Consider the following 24,044-nt stretch of genomic DNA (forward strand, 5'->3'; position numbering starts at 1 on the left):
CAAGCCCTCCCCTCTAAGCCCTCACAGTGCACCGAGCTGAGCTCTGTGTGCTCTACAGCAGCTTTCTGCTAGCCATCTATTGTACACATGGGAGTGTATATATATATCAACGCTACTCTCTCAATTTGTCCCACTCTCCTTCCCCTGCTGTGTCCACAAGTCCATTCTCAGTGTCTGCATCTCTACTCCTGTCCTGCAAATTGGTTTATCAGTCCCAAAAACCGTGGTTAGATGCTACAAAGGAGCTGGAAATGCCTTAACCATATGTGTGTTGTCAGGCCAAGGGCTTTGTGCATCTGTCAAGGGAGTACTAACGTTTTCTCCTTTCATAGAACACCAAAATAGTATTCTGGACTATATTTCCCCAACCTAATTTTGGGCTTCCCTGGTGGCTCAGCGTTTACCATCTGCCAGTGCAGGAGCCACAGGGGGGAAAGATGCCCTGGAGGAAGAAATAGTAACCCACTCCAATATTCTTGCCTGGGAAGTACCATGAACAGAGGAGCCTGGCAGGCTACAGTCCATGGGGTCACAAGAGTTGGAAATGGCTTAGTGACTAAAAAAAACCTTAATTCTACCCCAAGGTTATCCATTCCAGTAAATAGCACCATCATGCATTCAGTGGATCAGATTTTAAAGCATAAAAGTCCTATTTAACTGCTCTTTTCTTCCCAAATTTGATCCCACCTGCCAGAAAAATCCAGTGGATTCTGCCATCAAAACTGTCAATCTGATCACTTATCCCTACCCCCACCACTAAATTAATCATCATTAACACTGACCTGCATATTTTAATAGCCTCCTAACTGCTCGCTTTCCTCCATACAGATTTTCCCCCTCCGTACAGTCTAATCTCTACACAGAAGCAGAGTGATTCTTTCAAAATATAAATGAACATGTGCCACTTTTCCTCAGAACCCTGCAATAGCATCCCTCTGTGCGTGTGCGTGTTCTCAGTCGCTTCAGTCCTGTCCGACTCCTTGAGACCCCATGGACTGTAGCCCATGAGTCTCCTCCGTCTGTGGAATTGTCCAGGCAAGAATACTGGAGTGGGTTGCTACTCCCTTCTCCAGGGGATCTTCCTGACCCAAGGATGGAACCTCGGTCTCCTGTGTCTCCTGCACTGGCAGGTGGCTTCTTTACCACTGAGCCACCAGGGAAGCCTGGCATCCCTCTACACAGACTGAAATCCCAAGTCCTTGCTGTCTCTCATGCCCTACTTTCTGTGTGCTCCTCTGACTTTGAAGACCATTCTCCAGAGTTTCTCTTATTCCTGCATGTCTTTGCATGTAAGGCACAAATTGCACTTTGTTCCAGACTATATTTAAGGTGCATGTATAGCAAAGAGCCTTGAAAGTTAGAATGCCTCCCTGTGGGGCAAAGGGTAGGCATACTTACTTCCCATTATAAAAGATTTGGGTTCCATGAACTCAGGGTTCTTCACCTATAACACAACCCATTGAATGAGCATCACCTTTTTCATGTTACTGTATATAAATAGCCCCCCAAAATGTTGCTGTCTTGGCTAATGGTATCTGTCCTTTGTCTCTGCTTCAGGAGTATGATATCTTTAACTAGCGTCCACCCAGGTGTGGCAGACTAACTTAATATCCAACTCTCCAGGGGTAAAAAGAGAATACAATAAATACTTGTATGCCAGTAAGTTAGAACCTATATAAAACAGACAAATTCCTAGAAACACACCAATTGCTAAAGGTGGTTCAAGGAGAGAGGAAATCTGAATACACCCAAGCAGGTAGAGGGACTGAGTCAAATCACAAACTTCCAACAAGAACAACAAAAATGTCAGACTCTTAAAGGACATTTCAGTGTAAATCTTCAAAGTTGAAGTAGGCAACAGATTCTTAAACACGACACCTAAAGCAAAAGAAATCAGTGGATTAAAAAAAAAGACATCAAAATTAACATTTTTATACAAAGAACATTATCAAAAAAGTATTATTTACAAATGGTATTTGACTGAAGTCTAGAACTCATGGGCAAAGGATTTGAATAAAATACATAATAGACAGTAAGGTGTAAAAAGTACTCAGAATCATTAGGCATCAGGGAGATTTTTTTTTAAAAGTAACACTGAGATACCTCTCCATATACCCACTAAATGAGTATAATTTTTAAAAGTTGCAAAATAAAACTTGTTGAAAGGATACAATGAAATTATAATCTTAATGTAGGCAAAAATGTGTACTAGAACAGACACTTAAAAATAATTTCACATTTCTTCAAAAAATTAAACAAAGTTATAATCCCAGAAGGGCTATTCCCATGTATATACTTATATACCCAAAAGATTTAAAAACACAATGAGGTATCACTTGATACCCATCAGAACAGCCATCATTAAAAAGTCTACAAACAATAAATACTGGAGAGGGTGTGGAGAAAAGGGAATCCTCCTACGCTGTTGGTGGAAATATAAATTGGTGCAACCACTATGGAGATTTCTTAAAACACAGAAAACAGAGCTACCCTATGATCCTGCAATCCCACTATAGGGCATATACCTGGACAAAAATCATAATTCAAAAAGATACATGAACTTCTAAGTTCATATCAGCTAGGGTAAATAACCCTAGCCAAGACCTGAAAAAGACCTAACTGTATCAACAGAGGGCTGCGTAAATAAGATGTGGTGCATATACACGATGGGATAATATTCAGCCATAAAAAGAACAAAATAATGACATTTGCAGCAATATGGACGGACCTAGAGATTATCATATTAAGTCAACTAGAGAAAGACAAATATCACATGATATCACTTACATGCGGAATCTAAAAAGATACAGATGAACTTAGTTACAAAACAGAAGTGGACTCACAGACATTAGGAAAACAAACTTATGGTTACCAAAGGGGAAGCACTGGGCTAGGGTGGGGGAACTTAAAAGGTTGGTATTAACAAACACTACTATATATAAAATAGATAACTAGCAAGAACCTACCTTATAGCACCTTCTATAACCTTCCTTATAGAACTCTACTCAACATTTTGTAATAATCTATATGGGAAAAGAATCTGAGAAAGAATGGATATCTGTAAAACTGACTTGCTTTTCTGTTCACCTGAAACTAACCACAACATTATAAATCAACTATAGCACAATAAAAAATAAAAATTCAATTAAAAATAGATTTTCATACGAGAAGGTATATATGAATGTTCATAGTAGCATTATTGATAATAGTCAAACATTAGAAATAGTCTATTATAGAAAAATAGACAATATGTTGTACATTTAGTGGAATGCTATACAGCCATAAAAAGGAATCAAGTAATGACACATGTTACAACATGGAGGCACCCTAAAAGAACATTATGCTAAGTGACAGCAGACATAAAATCCATCTGTAGTATGATTGCATTAATATGGAGTGTCCGGTAGAATAGGAAATCCAAAGAGATTAGCAGTTGACAGGAGATGAGATCTGTGATTTCTTTTGAGGGTGATGAGATGTTCTAGAGTTAAAAAGTGATGTTTGTGCAATATTATAAATATAATAAAAAGCCAGCTTAATATTATAATTTTATATGTAAATAATTATTTAAATAAAAACAAGATAAAACAAATACAACTCACTTTTTAAAAGGATACGACTTTCAATATAAATTAAATATAAATAATCGTAAATATAAGATTATATTTTACCCCCAGAACCTAGCACAGTACCCAGCATCTAGTACGTACACAAATATAAATTGATAAATCAAAGATATCAAATTCAAAGAAATCGATTAATTTAGATCGAATTGTACACATACTGAAGTTCTACATGCCAAAAAATCAGTCCTAGGAGACTAGATTAGATGGGAAGAATCCAGTGGTGTGCTAGTAAACGTCTGACAGTCTTCTCTAAGAGGAGAGCCCGGTTTGTAAATACTCTCAACTTGGCTGATCTCAAGCTACCTACCATCACTGAACATGGCGATATTACATTTGCACATCGTTGGCTTTTGTGGGCTAAGACAAGCCAGCTCCAACACACCACGGGGAAAACTCCAAGTCAGGGAGTAGAAAGAGAAGCATTGGTGAGCAGGGTTTAGAGAGTTTATTCCCTGGGACTGAGGCACTTTGCTGTCTGCACAGTTATGAATTATAATGAAAAAAATATTAGACTCCTACAAGCATGTACTGTTCTTGATTAAGATGCGAGCACTTCCTCACAAAGAGGGAGTGGGAGAAAAAAGAACAGCCACTACCTTTGGTCACTGCGCCTTTGATCCACATAGGCACCTGCTGGCCGACACCTACAGACACATCACAGACAGTCAATACAGATTAGAGCTCCGCTTTCAGAAACACAGCCTCACTTGCAGGAACACTGTGGAAGCAACTCAGGTCTCAGGGCACAGGTGAAATTTCTTTGTGTGTTAAATTAATTTTATACTGTCCATCCTGAGCCAGAGGCTTCAGCCTGCCTGTTCCACACCCGCCTGTTTATGGCTCCAAGTGGTTAGGCTTCCAGATGGCCATCTGTACTGACTTGGAGAAAGCGGCCTAAATGCCCATGTAACATCTTCTGAATGTGTTAAATTTAAGGGAATGTGTTAGTTTTAGAGGCTTCCCTGGTGGCTCAGTCTCCTAAAGGTCGCCAGAATCTATCAAACCTGAGCAGGGAACGTTTTGGCACAGGGTGGAAGGGTAACCAATGTATCCCACACTTACTGAATGAATCAGTGGTTTGCGATAGATTGGTCTGGGCAGTGGCAGCACAGTTCTAAGCACAGTATATGACATGCAACCTGTAAAGTGATTAAGATATCAATAATAAAAGCCCTCAGAGCCTCCAACACACAGACGCAGAACCTTGCTCAAGCAGATTTATCATGAATTCAGCCCACTGGTGAGCATCAAGATAAAAGTTCCTAATACAGCTGCTGCTGCTAAGTCGCTTCAGCCATGTCCGACTCTGTGAGACCCCATAGACGGCAGCCCACTAGGCTCCCCCATCCCTGGGATTCTCCAGGCAAGGATAATGGAGTGGGTTGCCATTTCCTTCTCCAATTCCCAATACAGCACCCCCCCTCCCAAAAAAAAAGACCACTGTACAGGATACAAGCGTCTTCTCCCCATATGCATCTCACCACCTCCTCCACCTCCACACACAAGGAAAGGTGGAAACCAAAACAAAGCTTTTCATTAATAATTCACATTCTTAGAAAACCTCAAGCACTGCAGCAAAACTCTCTCCTCTAGTCATTAATGGACTAAACAAACTTGACAACTGGATAAGAAGGGAAGGACAATGACAAGCCAGAAGACATGTTAATTAATGGCATGCCTTTCTAAGAATGTATTGCTTTTCTGCATCAGCATCTTAAATAATTGAGCAACCTCTGGAGGCAATCTTCGGAGCCTCTTTTTTTAACAGCAACAATGTTTAAAACAATTAGAACGAGCATCTCTAGTCAGTGGAATGGTGTGAATATAGACTTTGAAGCCACAAATTAATAGTGTTTCAACCCCAGAGCTGCAACTAAGTGGATGGAATTTCCTGACCCAACTGTGCAGAAAGACAAATCTTGCTTATCTATAAGTATTCAGAACCACAGTGTAGCAGAAAAGCAGGGGCTTAACTTCAGCCAGCATGTCCCAATTTATGCTTCCACAAAAAAACAAACAAAAAAAAAATTTGTATTCCTCAAAGATGACTTGGGTTTTAAAAAAGTTTTGAAAATACTTCATGCTGAATTTTCTTTTTAGAGATGGAGGGTATTAAGTCTGAGAAACTGTACAGCATTAAGAGTCTAACTCTGTTTATTCCATCATTAACCAAACTCATTTTTCTAAGCATATGGCTATATCTAAAGGTAGACTAGCATTTCTCAGAATACAGTCTGAAGGCACTCACAGTAGCAGGTTTTTCTATCCCATCCAAAATGTACTTTAAATGTAGCTTCCCCACGTTTATGCCTAAGGGAATCCAGTAAAATACTCAACCAATGAGTAATCCCAATTCTCTAAAAAGGCTCATAGGCAATAAAATGGCCACAGGGACAGATTTTAGTTATGCTTGTGTGTGTACCACGTGGGCAGTGACCACGGAAATGGCCCATCATAAAATGAAGAACCAGTGTAGTAATGTATAATATTAACGGCTGTCATGGACTTGGAGTCAAGCTTGCCAAACTCACACTGCGTTTTCATTTTTATTATATAGTATAATGTATATTTATGTATATATATTCTTGAGAGTCCTTTGGACTGCAAGGAGATCCAACCAGTCCATTCTAAAGGAGATCAGCCCTGGGATTTCTTTGGAAGGAATGATGCTCAAGCTGAAACTCCAGTACTTTGGCCACCTCATGGGAAGAGTTGACTCATTGGAAAAGACTCTGATGCTGGGAGGGATGAGGGGCAGGAGGAGAAAGGGACAACAGAGGATGAGATGGCTGGATGGCATCACTGACTCGATGGACAGGAGTCTGAGTGAACTCCGGGAGTTGGTGACGGACAGGGAGGCCTGGCGTGCTGCGATTCATGGGGTCGCAAAGAGTCAGACATGACTGAGCGACTGAACTGAACTGATACACATAGGCACAGAAACACCTTTTTAATTGACCAATAATAATCATTTCCTAAGAACTGGGCCACCCAAAAGCATACCATTCTAGTTAATTGAACAAAAACTTATTAGTTGCACCTAAGGGGTGCTAAACAATATTAAGACGATGTGGGGTGCTTAACAGTATTAAGACAATGTGTAACAGGGAGATTTTTAAGTTATAACTCCTACCAAAAGTTAGCTCCTTGAAGAACACACTTTTTCTTTTATTTTACCTTTGTGTACTAAAATGAACACATAAGGATGAAGAGGTCACAGACAGGAGAGGATATCAGGTAAGAGGAGAGGTTATGAGATCAGATAAGTAGCAAAAGCTATTTGTGTAGCTTAACCAGCAAAGTAAACCACCACCACTTTACAAGAGTAAAACTCTGGCAAATGCTGTACTCAAAATAAATGCAAAAAATGAAGCAAGTCATGTTTCTCCAAGTGTGGTCCATGAACCACATGCATTTAAACAATCTAGGCATATCTGTTAAAAACACAGCTATTTGGACCCCCTCCCAGACTTCTTAAATCTGCATTTCTGCAAGTGGTTCCAGGAAGCTGAAATTGTTTTCTTTTTTTTCAATCAAGATCTCTAGATAATTCCAAGGAACATCATCACTGGAGACTCACCAAACTACCAGGGAGGCAGTAATGAAAATCGACATCATCTTATGGAGCCAGCATAGAGCAACAATGACCTCAGGCACAGAAATGGAACCCAACACTCAGGCAAGAAGGAAAGAGGTACGGATTATATACAGGACAACAGCAACTATGTTTTTTGCCACCTTAAGACATATGAAGGCTTTTCATAAGGAAAATCTGAAGTTGATGTATATCCATCACTACACATGTGGGGGTGTTTATATATGTATATATTAAATGTTAATTAAATGTGTACTATACTAATGTTGGAGAAGGAAATGGCAACCCATTCCAGTATTCTTGCCTGGAGAATCCCAGGGACGGGGAGCCTGGTATGGGGTCGCACAGAGTCGGCCACGACTGAAGCGACTTAGCAGCAGCAGCAGCATGCTAATGTTATAAAGAAAAACAAAGCTGAGTGCCAAAGAATTGATGTTTTTAAACTGCGGTGTTGGAGAAGACTCTTGAGAGTCCCTTGGACTGTAAGGAGACCAAACCAGTCAATCCTGTAGGAAATCAGTCCTGAATATTCATCGAAGGACTGATGCTGAAGCTCCAATTCTTTTGCCACCTGATGTGAAGTACTGACTCCTTAGAAAAGGCCCTGATGCTGGTAAAGATTGAAGGCAGGAGAAGGGGATGACAGAGGGTGAGATGGTTGGATAGCATCACTGACTCGACAGACATGAGTTTGAGCAAGCTCCAGGAGTTGGTGATGGACAGGGAAACCTGGTGCGCTGCAGTCCCCGTGGTTGCAAAGAGTCGGACACAACTGAGAGACTAAACTGAACTGTGTGATGTAGATGCCCAGACTGAAGGCCCAAATGAGAATCAAGAGCTTTCTTTACCTCCTAGAAGGGGCTTGCTGTGCAAAGGATTGGGCAAACAGCAGTGTCACCTGGTGTAAGCTGGAACTCAAGAAGAGGGGTCAGAAGAGGCATAGGTCTCCCTGCAGAGAGGGGGACCTGGACTAGTAGGCCTGGGCTCACATGGGGCCAAACTAGAGGAATGCTCTCCCTTCCCCTAAGACAAATTTGAGAGCAGCCTTGCAAGTGGCAGTCACCTGAGCTGGGCACCTGCATTTCAGGGAAGGCCAGGTGCTGCCACTTAGTGTGAAGCTAAGTTTAGCTACACCCCTTTCTTGCATGGAGGAGAAGCTACCTATCCAATAGAAAGCCAAGTTGAGGCGTAAGACCCCTCCCTGGGGTAAGCCTCTGTTCCCAGCTAACCCATGACTTGACATGGAAAAAGATGACCATGCCTACTCCATTGGTCACTCTTTCCAAAGGCAGAGTCCAATAAACTCACAGAAGGCCAACTAAACAAGAAAGAATCCCTATCTCAAGGTTAGAGACCTGTTCAGAAGCATACACACCTGGGCTCACACACCTGCAACTCCTTTCATGATTTATCTTCATAATATGTAGTAACTTATCTTTCCCAGGGCTTCCCTGATAGCTGAGCTGGTAAAGAATCCACCTGCAATGCAGGAGACCCCGGTTCGATGCCTGGGTCTGGAAGACCCACTGGAGAAAGGATAGGCTACCTACACCAGTATTCTTGAGCTTTCCTGGTGGCTCAGCTGATAAAGAATCTGCCTGCCATTTGGATGCCTCTGGGTTCAATCCCTGGATTGGGAAGATCCCCTGGAGAAGGGAACAGCTACCCACTCCAGTATTCTGGCCTGGCGAATTCCATGGACTAGAGTCCATGGGGTCGCAAAGAGTTAGACACAACTCAGCGACTTCTTTACCTTTCCAAAATTCGCCACTTTTTTCTTGGGTTTTCAATAAGTTCGGTTAACTGCAAGGGCTAGACTCAGTTGTCCAAGTTTAAGAGGTGGTGACAGCATTCCATCAATAGGAAAAAGAATAACCCCAAGGTCATAAGACCAAAATGAGTCTTGTATGCTATATGTCACTGCACCCATCCTCAAGGCTGCAGGCAAATGACTGTGCCTGATCCTATCACTCAGTGTCCTCATCTGGAAATGGGGAGGATGGGGTGTGTGATAAGCATTAATTAATGTCTGTGAAGCATTTTTGAGATCCACTGATGAAAGGGACAGAGTATTATTTTTCTCAGCATGGGCAAACAAACACTTGGTACAAATCCAGCTAAATCATGCTGAGTTAATTACCTGTAAGACTTGAAACTGTTGCTTCAAATCTATGTTGCACTTTCCAGCCCTAGGCAGATTAGCACCTGTTGTGTCTTACTATGAATCACCAAGAGAAGCAGGCAGACATATTGGGTCAAAGGGTCTGAGCGTAGTTCATGCAGACTCCTGTTTGCCAGAGAGAATTCTTTAAGTAGCAACAATAACAAACAAAAAAATTGTGATGTGCAATTCATTTGAGTTATAAAGGCAACCTTCAGCAACCATTAGTAAGTCTACTAGTTCAAATAATGAGTGAAACTGAAGATGTCAAACTACAAAAAATACCTTATTTTACTTATCCCCTTTGGGGGATAAGTTAACAATTTCAAAATAGTATTATTAGGCTGTTAAAAACATTCCTTAGAAGTTCCAGACCAGCTAGCCATTTGATTCAACAATCGCAACATCCCGAGTCAAGCTGACTTGTATTTCACTTTCTAAGGGAAACTAAAGTGACATATTGCAGCCTCAGAGTAAGGCTGTTTAAATATTTAATCATTTTGTGAGCCAGTGGACAAGCAATACTTGAGTTCAGGAAGTGCAAAGAAAACTCAAAACAAAAAGAAAAACAAGTCAGGTTAGAGGGACTAGATGGGTAGCAGTTACCCTTCAAAACTTCGAGCAAGTAGCAAGCAATTAACCCTCCAGCTAAATTTGGCTGAAAGCACAATTGAAGACTAAAATATTGAATCAAAAACACTTACCAGCTCAAGAACTTCAGTTTTGTTTCACAGAAGGGGAGCAGGTAACTCTTCAAGTCCTTTTAGGGTCAGAGAAAGCTGGTTTTGACCTGAGATGGTGGGAGAGAACGCTTGCAGAGAAAGGCCCAAGCGTTTTAGCAAAGGGCGAGGGTTTGGAAGCTTGAAGATCTGGATGCAAAATCAGCATCACCTGGAACTTGTTAGAAGTGCGAATTAGCAATCCTCCCTGAAAACGCTGGACTTGGCATATATGCATTGACAGCCCCTCCAGGTGATTCTGATCTGAAGGTTAAAAAAAAAATCTTATTTTAACCTGCTGAAGTTTGAGAATCAGTAGTTAATCATTTCAAAATGGTATCACCCTGAATGTGATGAGCCCTACAATTCAATTGATATAAATCATGAGAAAGTTAACAAAGTGAGAAATGTAAGCCAAGCGAGCTGTTACCCATGAGACTTAGCTACTTTTTTTCCCCTAGATTTATTTATTTGGCTTAGAGGAGACTTAGTTGAGATGTTCATTGCATCACATGGGATCCGGACAGCCCAACTCACTCTCTAGTTGCAGTGGGCGGGGCTCCAGAGCTCAGGGATTCAGTGGTTGCGTTGCTCCTGCTCAGTTGCCCGGCAGCATGTGGGATTTTAGTTCCCCAACCAGGAATCAAATCTGCACTGCCAGGTGAATTCTTAAGCACTGAACCGTAAGGGAAGTCCTGAGACTTTGCTTTCTTGACTAGGAGTGTTTAGCACACAGAATCTGTAGCAAATAAAGGCAGGGTACTTTTTGCTACCAGAATCATTCTCTCATTAGCATGTAAAAATAAATCAAAAGCTGTAAGCAGTTAAGGCAGAGCCCTCCAGCTGGCCACCAGAATACACTCTCCCCACCTAGAGGGGTAGGATAGGGTGCTGGGGTGGGAGGAAGGCTCAAGTGAGGTGAAGTGAAGTCGCTCAGTCACGTCCAACCTTTTGCAACCCCATGGACTGTAGCCTACCAGGCTCCTCCATCCATGGGATTTTCCAGGCAAGAGTACTGGGGTGGGTTGCCATTTCCTTCTCCAGGGAATCTTCCCGACCCAGAGATCAAACCTGGGTCTTGGATCAAACCCAGGTCTCCTGCGTTGCAGGCAGATGCTTTACCCTCTAAGCACCAGGGATTTCCGAGGATTTCCTTTCCCTGGGGAGGAAGACTCAAGAGGGAGGCAACACATGAATACTTACAGCTGATTCCCATTGTTGTACAGCAGAAGCTAACACAATGTTGCAAAGCAATTATACTCCGATTTAAAAAAAATAAATGTAAAAAATGTCTTTTAAAATAAAAATAATAATAATTCCCCCTAAAATACACTCTCCTCTTTCTGGGCCCATGACTGCATTTCCCAGCCTCCCTTGCAATTAGGTGTGGCATGCAGCTGAACTCTCCCTGGGCATATTAGCAGAAGTCATAGGTGCCACTTTCAGACCAGACCCACTAACAACACCCAAGTGTGCTTTGCTCCGCTTTTTCCGAATTTAAAGAGACTTCAATGGCAACACTCAGGAACCCCTGGAAGACGTGCATTCAAGATGTTAGAGCAGCCAGCAGCCTTGATTTCTGAATCAAAGCATGGAGGAGAGCTTCCCTAGACAAAAATTCCCAGCCTGAACCTTTGATAAGAAACAGATCAACTTTTCATTCTGTAAGTGACTGAATTTCAGAGACCTATTTTTTTTTAAACCTGTTTACCTACCATAAATAATATATGGTTCTTAGGTCCAGGATCTAGCTTCCCACAACTAATATTGTGCATAAGCATGTTCTTAAAATTTACATGTATATTCTGGAAATTCGATACTTCTATAAATCTTTCCCTAGAACTGACAAAGGCGCACACACATACACACTCATACACACACACACTCATACACACACACACTCATACACACACTTGTAGGAAGGAGACAAATACTGCAGGCCTTACTTTCAATATACGTATACCAATACACGAAAAAAAACAAGACATTCAGGCGAACACATGACTTTTCTTTAACCGTCATCATATAAAAGCATCCCTTCAAAGAACAGTGTGATTTATCAGTAGCTTCTACAGTTACCTTTTCAGAAAAGAGAAACAAAACCAACTATAATGATCATGAACAATTGAGTAACATTTACTCATCTAATTTTAATGCTCCTCCAATTTAAAACATCAAACTTAAGTTTGTTCAACATAACTGTTTCTACAAGTTGTTGTTCTAACTCGTAAAAATAGGGCCTGTTCCTCTTGACTGAATATATTCATGGTCTGTTTGTTTTGAGGTAGTTTAGTCTTGTTCTCATGCAGGTCTGGGTGAGATTCAGTGAGATCAGTATACCTATGACACCACATATTCAACTACTAAAGGGAAAATATATGATCGGCCCCTCCCGTCTGTGATGTAAATATGTGTAAAATACCTGGTGACGTAAGTTTTGGGTTCCTTGGGAAAGGAGAGCGCTAGGCGGCGTGGATTCTGTACACCGGACAAAGCAGGGAACCCACTGGCCAGTCTCTCCTAACCAGAATGGCACCTACTTCACAACGTTAACTGTTCTACTAACATCACACCCTTCCACATATGTAGGGGGAATTCTGGTGTCACCAAGGTTCGGAGGTCAGACAAGCTTGGGCTTGGAAAATCTTGGCCCACCACTTAGTAGCTTTGTGGCCCTGGAGGTTTCTTAACTTCTTGGGAGTCTCAACTTTCTTATCAATGAAACAGGCCCACTTTAAGTCCTTCAGGGCCCCCACATCATGTGTAAGAAGTGAAATGTTCTCGATAATCTAACTCCGGTTCACCTTCCTAACCCATGCCCTCCTCTGTCCCCTTCAGGCACCAGGCAGGGTCCTTGTCTGCTCCTGAATGTGAGCTCCTCTGCCAGCTGTCAGGCCTCCCCATCACCCCAAGACTTCCTGTATTTAAGGAATGAAAATACCACCTCCTCAGCAAGACACTTCCAAATGCCCCTGGGCATTCAGTTTCTATGCTTTTGTGATCTCATCACCTGGGCACACCTGGGCACACCTTCATTTAAGACTTATTATCCTTGATTTATAATTAGTTTGTTTGTTTAGCTTTTTTACCACAGGAGTGTGAACTCCTGGAAGGCATTACCCTTGCTCCACCTTAAAGCCTTTAACCAGGTGTTCATTCGCTTCCTCATCTTTTTGCTCAAATATTAGCTTCTTGCTGAGACCTCACCAGCAATCCCTGTTTAAATGTGCAACCTGGCCTTCCTTTTTCCTTGAGCCCTTGGCCAAGCCCCTAATCCTTTGTTTTTCCATTCTAACACCTTTTAGAATGCAACATAATTTACTTATTAGTTATTTTGTTTATTTATGAGGATTTGTCTATCTAAAATATAAATTTCATGAGAGTAGGACTCTTTAACTGTAAGTTATTGACAAATTATAAGCACCTAGAATTATACCTCCGGAGAAGGCGATGGCACCCCACTCCAGTACGCTTGCCTGGAAAATCCCATGGATGGAGGAGCCTGGTGGGCTGCAGTCCATGGGGTCGCAAAGAGTCGGACACAACTGGGCGACTTCACTTTCACTTTTCACTTTCATGCATTGGAGAAGGAAATGGCAACCCACTCCAGTGTTCTTGTCTGGAGAATCCCAGGAACGGGGGAGCCTGGTGGGCTGCCATCTATAGGGTCACACAGAGTCAGACATGACTGAAGCAAATTAGCAGCAGCAGCAGAATTATACCTCAGAGAAGGTGATGGCACCCCACTCTAGTACTCTTGCCCGGAAAATCCCATGGACGGAGGAGCCTGGTGGGCTACCAGCTACGGGGTCACATAGAGTTGGACACAACTGCAGCAACTTAGCAGCAGCAGCAGCAGCAGAATTATACCTAGCACATAATGGGGTGTCCAGGAACAAGGTGACTAGGTGAATGAGTGAAGTTTTTGTATCTTAAAGGGGCTGGTGGTGGTGATGGTTTAGTCACTAAGTCATGTTCAACTCTTGTAACCCCATGGACTCCTCTGAAAATGGGATTTCCCAGGAAAAGATACTGGAATGGGTTGCCATTTCCTTCTCCAGGGAATCTTTGCAACCCAGGGATCGAACCTGAGTCTCCTGCATGATAGGCAGATTCTTTACAGACCAAGTGATCAGGGAAGCCCCTTAAAGGGCCTAGAGTTCAATAACCATTGATGCATTGAGTGAATGTACAAAGGCCTGTACCAAAACTGTTTTCACGCATAAGAAAGAAGGAATCAAATAAAACTGATTAGAAGAACTAGTCCCTAAGCTGATTTTCTCTTTTCCTTGAGAGAGGTATGGCTAAGAGCATGAACTCAGAGAGAGAGAGGGCCGAGTTCTACTCCCAGCTGAGATGCTTTGGTTCTCTTTAGCCTCTCCTGATCCTTAGTCACCTCAGTGTTTGGTAATATCATCTACCTCTCGGGGCTGCAGTTCAGAGATTACACTCTACAAGCACTTAACCACAGACTGCTGCACATTGCAAGTACTTTGTAGATAGTAGCTGCTATTATGATTGCATGGTCAGTAATGAGATGCTCTTAATATGACACACTTAGCTCCCAAAGACCTATCTTTGAGAACCAGAAGCCTGAGACTAGGTTGGCCACAGCCTCACACTCTGCTCCTTGAAGTCTTGACGCATATCTCTAGGGCAGCAGAGGAGGGTGGTCATACGCATTTCTTTCACACTCACTGTCCCTTACCTTCTAACACACTAACTCCTAAACAAGAACAAAATGAAATTATGTGCCCTCCAAATAATCACCAAATCAAACTAAAATCCTCTAATTCTACTCAAATAGAGATAATTATTTATTTTTATTGCACGCACACACTTAGCCATCCACTCCACAGTATTATGGATGCTGTCCCTTATGCTAAGCACCGGGTGTAACGTCAGCGGATCAGTGAGACCAGGCACCTGCCATCAGAGCTTCCAATCTAATGGGGGTCACAGGCAATAAGCAAGCATACAAGTACTGAACCACAAGCTAGAACAGATGTTCTGAAGAGAATAAGCGAAGTGTATTGAGAGATAATGACAGAAGGTGAGGATAGATCCAATTAAAATAGTGTGGAGAAGAGGAGGTTACCTTTAAAAGTGAGTAATGTAGAACATAATAATAGTACCAGATTTGCAGTTGGCTATTTCTTACCAGTCTCTCTGCTTCTCAACTAGACTGCAGACTCTTCAGTGGCAGGGAAAGGTCTGGAACTAAGTCTACAAATTCTACACGTTTTTGCACAGGATTGCACATACCTTAGGGGCATTAAATAGTGCCCATCGAGTTGGTTTTTACTGACCTTTAGTATATTCAGGAGAGAATGGAGAAATGAGACTCCTAAAATCTGTAATGTTATAAATGCTACAAAATTTTAAATGTAGTGTCACATCCGATTAATTTTTTTAAACCTCTGAATTATTTAGTTTGTTATAGACCATTTTACTTCTCATACTGAAAATAGAACCATTTCTTTTATGTTTATAATTGTCGTTAGTTATTCAGAGTGTTAAATAGATTGAACAGGAAAGCATATGCTTCCAAAAAAATATAAAACTCCTAAGTTTTGAGGGCACTGACCTTAAATGCAGTTGACATAATAAAATAAAATACTTTCCTGTGACTATTATATTACATACCAGATAGACTTGCATTTATAGTTGATGTTTTATGAAATGAGACAGGGATCTTGAAAAGGTTTGACAATGTTTCTAAGATGAGCTTACACAGAAAGAGAAGAAAAGAACAAAGCCCAAGAAATAGCACAATATGACCACTGGCATCTTCTTTTTTTTTTCCTCTCCTGAGAATAAAGACAAAGACAATTGGGATCCACTGGAAAGGAAAACTGCCTCATACTGTTCATTCATGAGTTTTCAGCTGTAATTAAACATCTAATGCTCCAGATGGCTAAGTATTCAAAATTAGTACATTTCAGCTCCACTGAAAGTTTATTTTGAAATGTTCTAAATACTATCCAGCACTGCTTAACAACTGAGCAAAGGAATCTTTCAAAACTCTGAAAGGTATATTAGAATTTCTCATGGAAAAATTCATGATATAATAATACTTTTTTTATCATTTTCTTCTTTTTTTCTATTGATCCATATAATGAGAATTCTTCAAAATTAGATGTGAATATAGTTGTGTTGCACATAACTCCCATCGGACTTTAAGACAGAATCCGTTATCTTTGCCAAGTAGAGTACTGCCTCTCGGTCTCAAGGAGTAGAGTCTATTTCCTTGCCTCTTTGGATCTGTATGCAATTTGTTTTGGCCAATGGCCTCTGGGCAGAAGGAACAACATGCCAGTGCTGGCCTAGGCTTTCACAGAATTATGTATTTCTGCTTACACTTTGGTGCCTCTGCAAGTGCCATGAAAAAGGTCCCTCAAAGACATTTGATGTCTCTACATTCTGCGCCCCAAAATGAATACTCAGGCAGCAAAAGTGAGTGCAGCTCATATCAAAAACTCATGTCCAGCTGGACCCAGCTTGAAGCAGGGTTGCCTAGTTGAGCTTAGCCTCTATTACCAGAACCCCAGTTGGAGAGGAGACGCATGAGTGCAAAGAAATAATTACTATAATCAGTCACAGTTTGGAGTAGTTTGTTAGGCAGCATCACTTTACTGATACACTCTCACAGCCCCAGTTCCAGAGGTGGTGGGGGAAAGAAGCTGGAAAGAAAAACATTCAGGCTACATAAAAGAAATATCCAAAATTATTATTTTAAAATTATTTGTCTTACAGCCCCTCCATCCAATTTTAGACTTCTTTGGTCTGAAAAAAACTTTGTTACTGCTCTTTGACACACCAACAATAGCCATTTAAACTTTTGCTGACTTGGTTTTACTAAAAAATCTTTGGTACAAGTATCAGTACAAATATTTTCTTAAACAATGATCCATGGTTTAATAGTTTTCTCTTCCCTGCAAATCCATTTCAGGCCCAAAATTCTAGAAAGGGTCACTTTTAAATGTTTTTGCTAAATGAAACATGTGGTCCTGTGATTAAAGCACTGTGATTATCTATTCAAATATCCATGTATTATATTACCACCACTTTTCTATTGGACAATTTTCATAAACGATTTAAATATTTAGAACAATATTGTGAGGTCAATTGTCATCAATTTCAAATTAATGAATAGATTCAGAAAGGTTACAGAACATGCTCAAGGCAACATAGCTACAGAGAGTTAGGTTCATGCCAGGGTCATTTAATTCTAATAATTCACCCCAAATACTACTGTATCTTCCAAGAAACAATAAGTAAACCTAGTACAATAATTATATGATATATATACATATATTTGTATATCAACTGAGCACTTTTATTTTGACATCTTAATGTTAACTTTTAGACTAACAGACACCTTTTCATGTCTCTTGGAGAAAGAGCATTTTCTTTACATGTATATTGTCTTTCAAATGATCAGAATCCCATTCTATGTGCACACTGTAGCCATATGATGTCTGTCATCTTATCAAAGAGTAAGATTCATAGGACAGGGCTACGTCTATCGTATGCACTGTGGTTTTGTTCAGTACAGTACTGACAAAGATGAAAACTAAGGCAGGGCTTTCCTGGTGGCTCAGTGGTAAAGAATCTACCTGTCAATGCAGGAGACAGGGGTTCAGTCCCTGGTCCAGGAAGATCCCACATGCCACGGAGCAACTAAGTCCGTGTGCCACCACTATTGAGCCTGTGCCCGAGAGCCCGCGCTCCACAACAAGAGAAGCCACCACAATGAGAAGCCTGCCCACCACAACGAGAGAGTTAGCCCCCTCTTGCTGCAACTAGAGAAGAGCTCATGTAGCAGTGAAGATCCAGCACAGCCAAAAATAAACAAATAAAAGTTAAAAAAAAAAAACCTCAGGGCTTATTTGTTGACTAAAAACTAAATGAGTAGGTTCTTATATAGTTCACCTAAATTTCTCCTTCTCTGCCTCCCTAACACCCATGCATACAAGCACACTGCCCTAGAAACTTACTCCAATGCACCCCAATCTAATTTAAGATCTGTTTTCTCTATTGATTATATCTTACCTGGTCTGCACCTTGCTTCTTTCTCTACTCAATTAATTCATTCTGATTTGCTCATTTTCAAACTCTGAGTCTACATGAGGAAAACACATTTCACTGAACTCTCAGGACCCACCCTCAAACTTATCAACCTGCATGATAGCCTAAAAAAATTGATTAATTTGCATGAGGATCCAAAAAAGAAACCACTATGGAGTTATAATTAGCAAAGGGTCATGTGCCATCGAAGTAAGTAGAAAAAAAAGCAAAATGAGAAATCTGAATAAGGGAACCACTGATTTTATTCTTAACCCACCTGCCTCTTTGTTAAGAATAAAACATTGAAATACAACATTATGACAGTCAGTAAAAGACATTTAAGGTTTTCAGAAATGTAGAGCAAAGGCAGAAATTCTTGAATGGCAAAAAGTCTTGGTTAAGTAGCAGTTTAACTTGGTTAAGTCCCTAGCAGTTTTATGAGGGTAAAGAGCAAAAGAAGGAATGAGGATGTTGGGAAGAATCAGGTGGGTACCAAAGCTCAGCAGAAGAGAATTCTTAGCCAGACATTCAGGGATCTCTGTAGAAACTGCCCCCTGGAACAATCTGGATAAAGGCAGACAATAACCAGCTTTTTACCATCAGTTTTAGCCACTCATTGGTTCCACTATTCATCTCTCCTTCTGGGGACTCAGCCATTCTGGGGCTGTGTCTTGCCTTTTCTCTTTGTAAGTCTGCAGTTTCTCTCTGCTGTAGACATGAGTAAGCTACATGTATGTAGTGGTCACTACAAAGAATGGTCAGGGGGACCATTATAGATTATAGGTGAAGGCTGAAGGGTAGCATGGGGTGGGAAAGCACAGCAAGACTTCCCTAGGATAGGACATAAGGTAGATCTTTCATGAGAGAGACAAGGTTGGAAGAAATATTGAAAATTATTCATTACAAACAGCACTGCGTCAGAGGTTATCTAGCCCAACATCCTCATTTTATTGATTATGGAAAGATAAAAGGGGAGTGAATTCTAAATGTAAAACACCACTTTGAAATGCTATTTTTAAAATACTAGCTCAAGACCCTTAGAGTAAATCAATGAATTAAATACATCTTACATTACTCACATGGTAGCAGTAAACAATTTTAATTATTTTGGGTCAGATTTGATGTGGTTTTCTAATAAAGCAAATTCTTGCTTAGAGTGGCTCTGCATTAAATCCATTAAATATGTGAAAACACTGTGCATTTGGGAAAAATTAATTTGACATTTGTCATGTTGTTTTCCTCCATTTTGACTTTGGCTATTTGTTTATATTCAGAAATAGATCTTCAAGGATGGGTGAGTTCTTCCAGTGTTCAGATAATTTAATCTGCAACTATGTTTTAAAAGTAAGACCATCTCATTCTTGTTATTAAGAGACTGTTGATTTAAATTTAAACACCTCTGGCTCAAGTCACCAATCAATCTTACTAAAAAAGCCACAGGGGAGCTGGATTCTTCCCTTTGGACATAGGGACTATTGTAACCTAATACACTCCTTTGTTAGGCCCTGTTTTCTAAAGTGCCTAAGTATGTTGTTTTTACTGTGAGCTACTTCAGTCCTGTAAGAAGAAAGCAAGTTCATAAATAGAGGCAAAATGAGTCATGTGTGTGTCAGTAGAGAACTGTCAAAGGATTGGGCTTATCTATATGGCCAGAACAGTTCTGCTGGTTATGATTTGGGATGAAATACCAAAGTACCACCCACTTCACAGACTGAAAAAAAAGAATACAGATAAGTTGTAACACCTGGTGGCTTCCTAATTTAAGAGGAGAAAAAAGACCGTTTATGCCTCTCTGATTCTGAGTCACAAAATCTGAAGATTGGAGCAAACTTTCTGGCTCATCCAAACCTATTTTTTCACTGGATGCTGGAATGCTCCAGATTCTGTACTCAGTCTCTAGCTGAACATGTCCAGTGAGAGACCCTGGACCCAGCTGCAGCGCACACCTTCACTGACTGGCACTCTTCTTTACAAGGTCCTTCTGAAAAGTAGGTCCAAGTCTTTTTCCCTTTCATCATCATCCATTCACAGGGCAAGTCATATTTTCTTTTACAACCTAAAATCCTAAGATGTTTATCTACTATCTTGCTTTAGGATGAGTTCTGGCACAAAGACAAAGATATTTACCTCCCATGAGCTATCAGCTATGAAGTACCATTCATAGCTTTATGGATACCTGCTTCTCAATTTGTTGTCTTTTTCTATCTTTTTCTGTTTTTCTCTTACTTTTTTCCCTTGTTACAAAACTACACAAAAGTTATTGAGGCAAAAAGCTTCTATAAATTATCTCTAGTCATTTTTTCAGCTCTAGTTAAGGGATTAAGGGCTTTCTTCTCTTTCAACCTTGACCTTGCAGTAAAAGTCAGACCACTTAGACTGTAGCTTTCAGAGCTACTCTGTCAGTATGGTAGTTACCAGGCACAGGCAGCAATTGAACCTATGGTAAGTGAGACTGAAGAACTGAAATTTTATTTTCATTTAATATTTAATTAATTAAAAATAAAAAATTAAAGCAGTGTAAACTGTTTCCATTAAACACTATTGTTTTAGCAGATTACATTTTACTTTAACCACGGCATTTTGTAGATAAAATTATTGCATGATAGTGCATTTCTGGCTCATGCATCATTTTGCCCATACAAGTTAATGACCAATGTCAATGTCATGAACAGTCCCCTAGGTTTCAATGGTGTGATTCAGTTTGAATGATTTTTTTTCTATGCACTGATGTAGCACTATCATATGTTTGAATATTTTTTATAGACAGCAGAAGTTACAGTGATGGAAGTCCATTTGATAAGTAAATTAATTTTTTTAACATAATAAAATTAAACCACGTTTCTAGTACAGAAAATAAGTATGGAAAATTTTTCAGTTTTAAAATGAAGACATACTACTCATACAAAATCAACTGTAAGTTAGGAACTAGTATTCTGGCCATAATAGTAGGAAGGAAAAAGAGAAACTGGAAGAATATGTCAGAGTTTTCACAAAGAATGACAATTACAATTTGCTACAGCAGAGCAAAATGAAAAACCTGCTTCTTTGCTAAATTATAAAATTGGACACAATTAAGTCAACAAAATTAAGAGCATTTTCAGTAAACTTTTCATTATGAATTTGATTTAAAAAATTAAAACTGTCAAAAAGTATACAGTGAAATTAGTTTACTGACATCAGATTCAATGTCCAATAAAGTTTTAAATGATTTTTCAACAGCTTCTGAGTTTGTAAATGTGACTAGCTATATATCAGTTTGGATCCTCATACAAAATAGAACACTATTTGTAAATGAAGATATGGTAAAATAAATTATTTACGATTAAAACCTTATTAGAAAATCATGAGAAAAAAATTCAGTATTAGCAAATGCAAGCTAATTAATTGGGCTTCCCTCATAGCTCAGTTTGTAAAGAATCTACCTGCAATGCAGGAGACCCGGGTTAGATTCCTGGGTCGGGAAAATCTGCTGGAGAAGGGATAGGCTACCCACTCCAGTATTCTTGGGCTTCCCTCGTGGCTCAGCTGGTAAAGAATCCACCTGCAACGTGGGACAACTGGGTTCGATCCCTGGGTTAGGAAGATCCCCTGGAGAAAGGAAAAGCTATCCACTCCAGTATCCTGGCCTGGAGAATTCCATAGGCTGTATAGTTCATGGGGGGGGGGGGGTGTGAAAAAGTTGGCTTTAAACTCAACATTCAGAAAACTAAGATCATGGCATCTGGTCCCATCACTTCATTGCAAATAGATGGGGAAACAATGGAAACAGTGACAGACTTTATTTCGGAGGGTGCCAAAAATCACTGCAGATGGTGACTGCAGCCATGAAATTAAAAGATGTGTGCTCCCTGGAACAAAAGTTATGACCAACCTAGAGATCATATTAAAACGCAGAGACATTACTCTGCTGACAATGGTCAATCTAGTCAAAGCTATGGTTTTTCCAGGAGTCAGGTATGGATGTGAGAGTTGGACTGTAAAAAAGCTAAAAAAGTGAAAGTGAAGTTGTTCAGTCATGTCCAACTCTTTGGGACCCCGTGGACTATAGCCTACCAGGCTTCTCTGTCCATAGGATTTTCCAGGCAAGAGTACCAGAGTGAATTGCCATTTCCTTCTCCAAGGGATCTTCCCAACCCAGGGATCAAACTCGGGTCTCCTGCATTGCAGGCAGACACTTTACCCTCTGAGCCACAATGAGCACTCAGTAAAAAAAAAAAAAAAAAAAAAAGCTGAGTGCCAAAGAATTGACGCTTTTGAACTGTGGTGTTAGAGAAGACTCTTGAGGTCCCTTGGGCTGCAAGGAGATCAAACCAATCAATCCTAAAGGAAATCAGTCCTGGATGTTCACTGGAAGGACTGATGCTGAAGCTGAAACTCCAATACTTTGGCCACCTGATGCGAACAACCGACTCATTGGAAAAGACCCTGATGCTGAGAAAGAATGAAGGCAGGAGGAGAAGGGTATGACAGAGGATGAGACGGTTGGATGGCATCACCAACTCGATGGACATGAATTTGAGCAAGTTCCGGGATTTGGTGATGGACAGGGAAGCCTGGCGTGCTATAGTCCATGGGGTCTCAAAGAGTCGGACACAACTGAGCAACTGAACTGAACTGAAACTATTATATATAGGATAGATAAACAACAATGTCCTACTGTATAGCACAAGGAACTACATTCAATATCCTGTAATAAATCATAATGGAAAAAATTTAAAAAAGAATATATGTATATATGCATAACTGAATCACTCTACTATACAGCAGAAATTAACACAACATTGTAAGTCAACTATACCTCAATAAACATAAAAAAATCTCTGATGAAAAGTTTTTTAAAATGTTTTACAGAAAGTAAAAGATCTTCAGTTAAACCAAATGACTCCACATAGAATCCAAGATCTTACTAACAATATTAAAGATTAATTGATTCAAATTTTTTGTAATTGCCAGTTTTTATTATTTATTATGATATGTCACTGCCTGATTAATATTTTGGTTGTATTTTATCTCCAAGGACTTCCAAAATTACAAAAAGATGTTGTTAATTCCCAGCCTAAAAAAATCTAATTCATGGCATAGGTTTTTAAATTTTTTTTAATTATCAAATAATTTTAGGTGGACATGAAAGAAACATAGCTCCTACTATGACATCATTCTAGCTATACTAGGTCAAATGACCTGTATTTACTGTAATTTTAAAACAAGAAACTAGTGTCTTATTTTTGTTTTATATTAATATATGATACATATTGAAAGTACCCGCGATCAGCTTTCTGAGGCGGACTACATTTAAAGTGTGAGGGATAGAGTTCTGAAAATCTTTCCGTGCATAGCAAATGAAAACCATCCCTTTCTGAAACTGTTAAAAGAAAGAGAAAACAATTTAATGATCTTTATCCTTTGCAAATACTCATTGGTTTACTCATGGGAGAGTTTTACAAAGATTTACTATAATGTTAATTGTAGTTCAAGATTCTCTTGAAACAAAAGAAATATGAAACAAAACAAGATAATATATGCTTGCCAAATATTCAATAATCAAAGACAAAAAAATGACAGTATGCTGCATGCCACAAAAAATAACAGTGTGATTTATGTTTTCTCACTGATATGACACTGCATATCAATGAGCTAAATTTGATGCCCCAAAGAAAGTAAAATTACTTCATGACCTAGCAATACAGCATGGGGATTTATGGTGGAATAGAAGCTTTTCATAATAAAATTCAATAATACTTATTTGCAATTATTTCTAATATGAATCAGTTTAGCAAAGATTTTGACTATAACCAACAGTGTTAGGTTAATTGCTTCCAAAGCTAAAAGAAAACTTGAATAATGCTTTGTTAATTGTAATAAATTTTAAGATG

General features: G+C 39.9%; 1 long non-coding RNA gene and 1 other non-coding gene across 2 annotated transcripts in view; both read right to left on the reverse strand.

Annotated features, from left to right (window-relative positions):
- The window catches only part of LOC132659818 (uncharacterized), a 92,061-nt gene extending 73,810 nt beyond the window's left edge, over positions 1–18,251 (reverse strand). The window contains exons 1-2 of the long non-coding RNA XR_009600679.1: positions 18,157–18,251; positions 10,087–10,365 (exon numbers count right to left, since the gene is read on the reverse strand). This is a non-coding gene — a long non-coding RNA (uncharacterized LOC132659818). The remainder of the gene's footprint in view (positions 1–10,086; positions 10,366–18,156) is intronic.
- On the reverse strand, positions 216–337 carry LOC114115097 (U6atac minor spliceosomal RNA). Its single transcript, XR_003589594.1, has one exon. It is a non-coding gene; the product is annotated as a U6atac minor spliceosomal RNA (small nuclear RNA).
- Positions 18,252–24,044: the final 5,793 nt, after the last annotated feature.

The sequence above is a fragment of the Ovis aries genome, chromosome 5 (assembly GCF_016772045.2).
Source record: "Ovis aries strain OAR_USU_Benz2616 breed Rambouillet chromosome 5, ARS-UI_Ramb_v3.0, whole genome shotgun sequence".
NCBI lineage: Eukaryota > Metazoa > Chordata > Mammalia > Artiodactyla > Bovidae > Ovis > Ovis aries.